Below are 9,106 nucleotides of genomic sequence, written 5' to 3'. Positions count from 1 at the left end.
CCTGTATGAACGAGTGACTTTGGCATCACGACCAGTTCTGACGATAACCTCGCAACCACCAAACACCTTCACTTCCAGATCCACACCGACCCAAAGACCACACTCAGAGGCACCCTCATCTACAGACCACCTGGACCCCGCACACAATTCAGCGAAGACATCACTGACTTCATCAGCCCACACGCCCTCCCCTCCGAGGACTACATTCTACTGGGAGACCTCAACTTCCACCTGGAAAAGAACAACGACAGCAACACCACCACCCTTCTGGACAACCTCGCCAATCTCGGATTCAAACAACTTGTTGACACCCCCACCATCTATGCCCGGCACACGCTCGACCCAATCTTCACCTCCAGCAAGCACATCTCCTTCAACCACACCACAGCTCTCCATTGGACGGACCACAGCTGCGTTCACTTCAACTACAAAAAGACGACCACCCACAACCACCCACAACCAATTCCCCGCAGAAACTGGAACAAAATCACCACCGACCAGCTCCTCACATCACTTCACCAAAACCCTCCTGCCAAATCATCGGACCCAAACCTAGCAGCCACCGACCTCACACAATGGATCACCCACAGCGCTGACGAATTAGCACCCTTGAAAAACCGTCAAATCAAGCAAAGCAGCAAAAAAGCCCCCTGGTTCAATGATGACCTTAAGAAATCCAAGAAGATGTGTTGCACCCTCGGGAAAACCTGGCGAAAATACCCAAACACTGACAACCTAGCTACCTTCAAGAACGCCACCCGCAAACACCACCAACTGATCCGATCCACCAAGAAATTAGCAATTAAGGATCGACTCGACAACAACGCCCACAACAACAAGGAACTATTCAACATCGTCAAAGAGTTCACCAACCCCACCGCCGGCACCAACGACATCACTCCCTCCCAAGACCTCTGCGACTCTCTAGCTTCGTTCTTCCACAACAAAATCGCCAACATACATAACAGCTTTGGTGACCTATCCACCCCATCCTCCTCCGAACCAAAACCCCCCTCTAACAACCTTTGCGCCTGGAACCCAATCACCACTGAAGACACCATCTGCTTGATGAACTCCATCCACTCCGGACCGCCGACCGACTCATGCCCCCACCACATTTTCAACAAAGCAGACTCCATTATCGCACCCCACCTCTGAGACATCATCAACCGCTCCCTCAACTCCGCTACCTTCCCGGAAAGCTGGAACAAATGCCAAACTCAACGCCCTCCTGAAGAAACCCACTGCAGACCCCTCTGAACTTAAGAACTACCGCCCCATTTCGCTCCTCCCATTCCCTGCCAAAGTCAATGAGAAAGCCGTCAACAGTCAGCTCGCCGCCTTCCTCAAATCCAACAAATCCCTCGACCCCTCACAGTCCGGCTTCCGAGCCAAACACAGCACCGAGACCGCCCTCATCACAGCAACTGATGACATTCAAACTCTACTGGACAACGGAGAAACAGCTGCTCTCATCCTACTTGACCTCTCCGCAGCCTTCGACACAGTCTGTCATAGCACCCTTATACAACGCCTTAGCAACGTCCGAATACAAGGAAAAGCATTGGACTGGATCATCTCGTTCCTCGACGGAAGAACCCAGAGAGTCCGCCTCCCCCCTTTCAAATCAGAGGCCACTGAAGTCATCTGCGGGTACCACAAGGATCATCACTCAGTCCCACCCTCTTCAACGTATACATGAGTCCCCTCGCTTCCATTTCGCGCCAACACAACCTCAACATCATCTCCTACGCAGACGACACCCAGCTGATCCTCTCCCTCACCAAAGACCCAAACACCGCCAAAACCAACCTACACAAAGGGATGAAAGAAGTAGCCGAATGGATGAAAAACAGCCTCCTAAAACTGAACTCAGACAAAACAGAAGTCCTCATCTTAGGATCATCCCCCTCCGCATGGGACGACTCATGGTGGCCACCGGCCCTGGGAAACGCACCCATACCAACGGATCACACACGTAACCTGGGCTTCATCCTGGACTCCTCCCTCTCTATGACCAGACAAGTCAACGCCGTCTCATCATCATGCTTCAACATCCTACGTATACTCAAAAAAATCTTCAGTTGGATCCCCACCGAAACAAGAAAGATGGTCACCCATGCACTGGTCACAAGCGGACTGGACTACGGAAACACCCTTTACGCCGGAACCACAGCCAAAACACAGAAAAAAATCCAACACATCCAAAACGCATCAGCCAGACTCATCCTAGACATCCCCCGTCAAGCTCACATTTCCGGTCACCTGAAAGAATTCCACTGGCTCCCCGTCAACAAGAGAATAACGTTCCGTCTCCTCACCCACGCACACAAAGCCCTCTATGACCTAGTACCCGAATACCTCAACACGCGCGTGTCCTTTTACACCTCTACCCGCCAACTACGATCGTCCAATCAAGCTCTTGCCGCAATACCCCGCATCCAAAGATCCACCATGGGGGGAAGATCCTTCTCATACTTAGCGGCCAAGACCTGGAATTCTCTCCCCATCCACCTCCGCCTTACACAGAACCACCTCTCCTTCAGAAAACAACTAAAAACTTGGATATTCGATAAGTAAAGTACCTCCCCTCCCTCAAGCGCCTTGAGACCCTCTGGGTGAGTAGTGCGCTATACAAATTTTTAACTTGAACTTGACTAAGTGACTGCTTCTTCTCTCTCCCGTCTTTCCCGCCGCTGCCTCCCGTGCGGCCCCACCCCCCTGCTCCCATTGGCTCATACCCTCCCGCCTCCCAGCTGACCCCTCCTCCCCTCTTAAGGCAACCGCTGCCCGGCCGCGTGCAGCGGGCGTGCCGCTAGCGCCCCAAAGGCTAGCCCATCTACGCCCGTCCACGCCTGGACCGCACCCAGCGCCAGGACCCCTGGCCCCTGAAGATGCCAGCCCACACGATGGACTTACGACGCCGGCACCCTCAACGCACTCAAACCCAACAGTAACCCCGCCTGCTACCGAGCCCCCCGAAACGCACCCACGGACCCTTCACCTGCCAAGCCTGCAAGTTCACCTGCCTCCGGACCTGCACCGCACCCGCCAAGCCAGACACCAGCAACAACCACCTCAAGTGCATCCTGCTCAATACCCGCTCCGTCCACAGACACGCCCTCGAACTCTGGAACCTGCTCGACACAACATTACCAGACGTCGCCTTCCTCACAGAAACATGGATAAACGCCACCTCAGCCCCCGACATCACCATACCCATCCCGGAAGGCTGCAAGATCACCCGGAGGGATCTCGTCAACCAGACCGGAGAAGGCATTGCCATCGTCCACAGGAACACCATCCCCATCACGACCAACTCCGACGACACCTTCACCGCCGCCGAACACCTCCACTTCCAGATACACACCGACCCCAAGACCACCCTCAGAGACACTCTCATCTACAGACCCCCGTAACCACGTACAAAATTCAGCAAAGACATCGCAGACTTCATCAGCCCGCACGCCCTCCCCTCCGCTGACTACATCTTCCTAGGGGACCTCAACTTCCACCTGGAGAACAACAACGACAGCAACACCACCACCCTCCTGGGCAACCTCGCCAACCTCGGACTCAAGCAACTGGTGACCACCCCCACCCACTACGCCGGCCACACGCTTGACCCTGTCTTCTCCTCCAGTAAGCACATCTCCTTCAGCCACTCCACCGGACTACACTGGACTGATCACAGCTGCGTCCACTTCAGCTTCAGAAGAACCACGACCCACCACCACCACCCACAACAGGCCCGCCGAAGGAGCTGGAGCAAGATCACCGCCGACCAGCTCACCACATCCCTCAGCCAGAACCCTCCCACCAGCACAACGGACCCCAACGAAGCAGCCAGCATCTTCACACAGTGGCTCACCAACTGCGCAGATGACCTCGCACCACTGAAGACCCGGCAGCAAGAAAGCCTCCTGGTTCACCGACGAACTCAAAAACTCCAAGAAGAACTGCCGCACCCTCAAGAAAGCCTGTCGCCACGACCAGACCACAGAAAACATGACTGCCCTCAAGAACGCCACCCGCAAACACCACCAGCTGATCCGCACCACCAAAAGAACAACACTCAAAGAACGACTGGACAACAACACACACAACAGCAAGGAACTCTTCAGCATCGTCTAAGAGTTCTCCAACCCCAGCGCCGGAGACAACAACATCACCCCCTCGCAAGACCTCTGCGACTCACTCGCCTCCTTCTTCCACCGCAAGATCGCCGACATACACAACAGCTTCGGTGCACCTACCACGCACCCAAATACCAAAACAGCGCCCCCCACCACCACCCTCTACGCTTGGACCCTGGTCAGCACCGAAGACACCACCCGCACGATGAACACCATCCACTCCGGATCCCCAACCGACCCCTGCCCCACCACGTCTTCAACAAGGCCGGCTCCATCATCGCACCCCAACTCCGGGACATCATCAATATCTTCTTCAACACCGCCATCTTCCCGGAAAGCTGGAAGCATGCCGAGCTCAGCGCCCTCCTGAAGAAACCGACAGCGGGCCCCACCGACCTCAAGAACTTCTGCCCCATTTCCTACCAAAGTCATTGAGAAGACCGTCAACAGACAGCTCGCCGCCTTCCTCGAGATGAACGGATCCCTCGACCCCTCGCAGTCCAGTTTCCGAGCCAACCACAGCACCGAGACCGCCCTGATCGCAGCCACTGATGACATCAGATCCCTGCTCGACAACAGGGAAACAGCGGCCCACATTCTCCTGGACCTCTCTGCAGCGTTCGACACTGTCTGCCACCGGACCCTAGTACAGCGCCTCAGCGACATCGGAATCCAAGAGAAGGCACTGGAGTGGATCATCTCGTTCCTCGCCGGAAGAACCCAGAGAGTCCGTCTCCCCCCGTTCAGATCCAAGGCCGCCGAAGTCATCTGTGACGTACCACAAGGATCATCACTCAGCCCAACCCTCTTCAATGTCTACATGAGCCCTCACGCAGCCATCGCACGCCAACACAACCTCAACATCATCTCCTCCGCCGACAACACCCAGCTGATCTTCTCCCTCACCAACGACCCCGCCACCACCAGAGCCAGCCTACACGAAGGGATGAAAGACGTCGCCGAGTGGATGAAGAACAGCCGCCTGAAACTGAACTCAGACAAGACGGAAGTCCTCATCCTGGGATCATCGCCCACCGCCTGGGACGACTCCTGGTGGCCCCCTGCCCTGGGCACCACTCCCAAGCCAACGGACCACGCACATAACCTGGGCTTCATCCTGGACTCCTCCCTCTCGATGACCAGACAAGTCAATGCCATTTCATAATCATGCTTCAACACCCTGCGCATTCTCCGCAAGATCTTCCGATGGATCCCCACCGAAACCAGGAAGACGGTCACCCAGGTACTCGTAACCAGCCGTCTGGACTACGGGAACACCCTCTACACGGGAACCACAGCCAAACTACAGAAAAGACTCCTGCGCATACAGAACGCCTCCGCACGACTCCTCCTGGACATCCCCGGACACAACCACATCTCCGTCCACCTGAGAGACCTGCACTGGCTCCCCGTCAGCAAGAGGATCACGTTCAGACTCCTCACCCACGCACAAAAGGCTCTCCACGACCTGGGCCCCAAGTACCTCAACAACCGCCTGACTTTCTACACGCCCACCCGCCAGCTAAGGTCTACCAGCCTCGCCCTTGCCGCCGTACCACGCATTCGCAGAGCCACTGCCGGAGGAAGATCCTTCTCCTACCTGGCGGCCAAGACATGGAACTTCCTCCCCATCCACCTATGGCTGACCCGGGACCATCTCTCCTTCAGGAAGCAACTCAAGACCTGGCTCTTCAAGCAGTGACGGACACCTCTCCCCCAGAGCCTTGAGACCACTCCCCCCCAGCGCCTTGAGACCCATCCAGGTGAGCAGTGGGCTATACAAATTATGTGATTGATTGATTGATTGATTGTATGGAGGTGAGTCGAGACACATGCTCCCCTGTTGTGTGTATGGATGTGAGTCGAGACACTGCTCCCATGTTGTGTTTATGGAGGTGAGTGGAGACACGCGCTACCCTGTTGTGTGTATGGAGGTGAGTGTAGACAAGTGTGCCCCTGTTGTGTTTACGGAGGTGAGTGGAGACATGCGCTACCCTGTTGTGTGTATGGAGGTGAGTGTAGACCAGTGCGCCCGTGTTGTGTGTATGGAGGTGAGTGGAGACACCTGCTCTCCTGGTGTGTGTATGGAGGTGAGTCGAGACAGGTGCTCCCCTGTTGTGTGTATGGATGTGAGTGGAGACATCTGCGTCCCTGTTGTGTGTATGGAGGTGAGTGGAGACATGTGCTCCCCTGTTGTGTGTATGGAGGTTAGTGGAGACACCTACTCCCCTGGTGTGTGTATGGAGGTGAGTGGAAACACTTGCTCCCCTGTTGTGTGTATGGAGGTGAGTGGAGACACCTGCTCCCCTGTTGTGTGTATGGAGGTGAGTGGCCCGTGTCCTGTCATGGTGAGAGCAGGCGCTGGGTGCCTTTAACAGGTGCATGGGTCTCAAGTCACGGTGCCTCACCACGACTTCAATCTACAGGTACTGTAAGGGCACAAGTCTTATACAAGCATTGGCATAGCCAATAGGTCTCGCTTTTGGGACCTCATAAGTATTTAGTTATGCAGCACAATATCCTTGGTGACTTATAAGGTCCCAATGGCGAGATCTATTGACTATGCGGATGCTTGGTTTTTTTTTTGCTGTTAGTGTAAATTCGGCCCACTGCTATTAAAGCACTTTACGCGACGAACAGATTATATTTCACTTTTTTGCCCAACAGTTTTGGTGGAATTGTCATCACCCTTCATAAGTTGGGTAGTTACCAATAAAGTGCAGAAATAAAACAAAAAGCATTTTTAATTTATATCCGTTCACACTTTATTTAAGCCTTTCTTTTACGCCCTGCTGTCCCGTCTGTGTGTCTCCTTGTGCGCTATCCGGTGTGAAGGGCGCTGGAGTCCAGTCCACACTGTGTGTGTTACTGTTGTGCAGCCACAGGAGAAAGGTGTCCACACAGGCACAGGAATGATAAAGCCCCTGTGTGCAGCGTCACGTGCCGCCCAGCACCGCCTAAAGATAATGTATGGATATCAGCAGAGATCAGGAGGGTGAAAACAGGAAGGGACGGGGTATATTAGAGATACAGATGCACTGTTTAAAACCTAGAATAATTGGAAGCAAATAACAAAATCTGCAGGTCCCACCGAGATTTGAACTCGGATCGCTGGATTCAGAGTCCAGAGTGCTAACCATTACACCATGGAACCGCCTGCTCAGTCCTCACGTCACTTTCAAATCATGCAAGGATGCCGTGTCGGTCAGTTGCTGACTGTTTATTGGTCAATAGTGTATGGTTAAACATCCAACTAAAAAAGTCTATTTCACAATTAAATCCGTAAACAGGACACACACAACCTTTTTTTTACCCAACAGATGGAAAATGACACATTGATGCTTTAATCTGTCCTTTCATGACTGTGCTTTAACTTACTCTTAAAGTTGGTGTAGTGCCGAGAAACGGCGCACACAGGAGCTGCCCGACAGAGGAGAGGAAACAGGAACTTCCTAAATCCTCATCTCCTATAAATCAACACAGCGGGTTATTAATGTCACAACACAGACTCTAAAAGCGCCTCTTCCATAGCACGGGCGGAGCAGGAAAGAAACGAGCATTTCACACGGTGAGAGCACCGGAAACGGGTGCCTTAGTTTTATGCCACGCGCAATTTATATAACCTGTACTCTTTGTTGTGTGATAAAAGGCAAACATCGAATAACCCTTCATAGTATCGATCTGTGTCTTTTTCCCTCCAGTTCTTTAATAATACAGCAGCTGTGCAGCAAGGGCCGGGGCGGGAACAGGAGCCGAGGGGTCGGGGTAAACAGAAAGAGATTTAGACTGATGGCAGCGAAGAGAAGGACGTGAGAGTTATTAAGACTTCCAGAGACATATGGGTTTGGATGGAATAAAATACTTTTATAATGTTGCAACAGCAAAAACGGTACTTCCCATACCGGGAGTCGAACCCGGGCCGCCTGGGTGAAAACCAGGAATCCTAACCGCTAGACCATATGGGAGGCTGCTTTCACAGTACACAGCTCAGTTTCTGTGAGAGGAGTCTGTCTTGTCAGACTCCCATCTGTATTCTTCAAGTCACACTGCCACCCTTAGGGTCTGACCATTAATGGGGTCACAGACACCCCACTCCTGACAAACCAGAAGGAATGAGGGGTCATGATGTGTGCAACAACCTGCTCATGTCTCATTATTTACAACGCTGGACCTTCTCCAGACGCAGAGCCCAGGATCAGAGGACAGCAGCAGCCCCCACACTGCCTCCTACTGCCCCCCCTGGAGCCAGACAAAGCCACGCCCCTCTCCCCAGGACCCCCCTTCACTCCTGTGTCTCTTCACCGGGCTGAGGGCCCCACAGACCCATCTCCAGTGACCAGCTGCTTCCTTGATCCACCCACTGCCCCTTGCACCTCTCACAGGCCCCAGGCTCTCCCCAGTGGGCTCCTGTTACACCCCCTCACCCTCTACAATCAGCACCGACCCCAGTCCTGACACTGGATTGGTTCACACAGAGGAGGGAGGGCCAGCTCAGGTGCACCTGGCTTCTTCCCAGGTATCTTCAAATGCTCAGAGTGACCGCCAGGGGGCAGCACCGCCACAGCACTCACAGCCCACAGGGCCCTGGAGCAGCAATGCCCCGGTTACTTACCGGTAATCTTCATTACTCCGAGTCCATGTCTTCCTCGCCACAGTAATATACATATGAGCCTCCGGCTCCACACAGAACTCCAAGTAAAATAAAAGAGCAGCGCTCTAGTCTCCCCTCCCTCCTCCAATATGGCCCCGAGGCTTCCACCAATCCCATAAAAGGACACATCTCAAGCAACTCAGCCTGAAAACCAAGCCGCAGACATGAAGCCACCACCAGGGCCGGGAGGGAAGGGAAACTATACTGTGGCGAGGAAGACATGGACTCGCAGTAATGAAGATTACCGGTAAGTAACCGGGGCATTACCTCCTCGTCCTGTCTTCCTCGCCACAGTAATATACATATGAGCCGATACCAA

At 53.8% G+C, this 9,106-nt stretch overlaps 2 non-coding genes across 2 annotated transcripts; both read right to left on the bottom strand.

The window, feature by feature from the left end:
- Positions 1 to 7,218: 7,218 nt before the first annotated feature.
- Positions 7,219 to 7,290, bottom strand: TRNAQ-CUG (transfer RNA glutamine (anticodon CUG)). The gene has a single exon. It is a non-coding gene; the product is annotated as a tRNA-Gln (tRNA).
- Positions 7,291 to 8,029: 739 nt separating this feature from the next.
- TRNAE-UUC (transfer RNA glutamic acid (anticodon UUC)) lies at positions 8,030 to 8,101 on the bottom strand. The gene has a single exon. It is a non-coding gene; the product is annotated as a tRNA-Glu (tRNA).
- Between the last annotated feature and the right edge of the window lie 1,005 nt (positions 8,102 to 9,106).

This window comes from Lissotriton vulgaris, chromosome 1_1, assembly GCF_964263255.1.
Source record: "Lissotriton vulgaris chromosome 1_1, aLisVul1.2, whole genome shotgun sequence".
NCBI classification, from domain to species: domain Eukaryota; kingdom Metazoa; phylum Chordata; class Amphibia; order Caudata; family Salamandridae; genus Lissotriton; species Lissotriton vulgaris.
Note: the sequence above shows the minus strand (reverse complement) of the source record. Positions and strands in the feature narration are given on the sequence as shown.